Here is a 1,369-nt window from a genome sequence, read left to right as displayed (position 1 = left end):
TCCTTTTCCACATCTGTTTTGTGATTTCAATGCTTTCAGTATTTAGCTTCATGACCTTAAATAACATATAGCTATGTCTTAACATTTCAGTGGCAGGTATTACCTATTGACTTTCTACTGTGAAATATGACCTCTCTTTTATAACCACCACCGCCACCATACATTTCCCATCCTTCTGTGCTTCCATCATAATTAGATCATAATTTTGGCTAGATTCAGTATTTACAGTAGTATGTCTATGCAATCTCTATCAACAGCTAAGCCATGTAATATACTATGTTTACGTTTGTCTTTTTTGTGTAACTTTTTGTATTCCATGGAACTAATTGTCTTATATTTGTGTTTGTTTACTTTTCTATATGCTCATCACTACTTCATTCCAAAACTCTTCCTCAAAACTGAAAGTCTCTTTCAGGCCTACATCCATCTAGTAGTCTATTTGATGGTGACTTCTCACCCAGAGCCTTAGACCTGTTCCGATCTTGGCTAATTGTCTCTAATCAGTTATTTAGGTTTCCTCCTGGAACCTCCCTTCCTTATCACTTTGGGAATGTCTTTCACTTCTCTTTTCCCTAGATTTCATCATGTGCTTTTTTTTTTTTTTTTTTTTGGAAGGGGAAGGTGTCGCTTTCTTGAGTAGCTGGAGTTTATCCTCTGTTAGAATCTTTAGAAAGGTATATGGTAGGCTGAGATCTCTATATCTGAATCCTCGAAATTTCAAGGGTCCTTATAAGAGAGAAGGCATAGTGAAGATGGAAGCAGAGTTGAAGATGCTACATTGTGCATTTTGAAGATTGATATCGTTCTCAGCTCCAAGTTCAGACTTTAATATATGCTCTATGGTAAACAATGGAATTTCTTTAAGCATTTCTCCTTTAAAGTGAACTTTTAAAATAGAGGACTCTGGAGGGATATTGCAAGAGGAAAACCTTTTTGCAATTTCCAGCATGGGCCAAGTGCTATGGGTGTGAGAACATTTGATGGAGGCTGCCTCAGCCTCAGGCCCAGAACACACTTTCTCTGCAATCTTCTAGCCTTGGCCTGGTGAAAATATTTCTCATAGCCTTCTCAACATGAAAACCAGAGCCTCGCTGGGCGTGGTGGCTCATGCCTGTAATCCTAGCACTTTGAGAGACTGAGGCGGGCAGATCACCTGAAGTCAGGAATTCAAGACCACCATGGCCAACATGGCGAAACCCCATCTCTACTAAAAATACCAAACAATTAGCCAGGTGCGGTGGCACATGCCTGTAATCCCAACTACTTGGGAGGCTGAGGCAAGAGAATTTCTTGAACCCAGTAGGCAGAAGTTGCAGTGACAGAGAGACACTCTGTCTCACAGAATAAAAAACAAACAAAAAAAAAAAAA

This window comes from Cebus imitator, unplaced genomic scaffold, assembly GCF_001604975.1.
Source record: "Cebus imitator isolate Cc_AM_T3 unplaced genomic scaffold, Cebus_imitator-1.0 Scaffold135, whole genome shotgun sequence".
NCBI lineage: Eukaryota > Metazoa > Chordata > Mammalia > Primates > Cebidae > Cebus > Cebus imitator.
Note: the sequence above shows the minus strand (reverse complement) of the source record.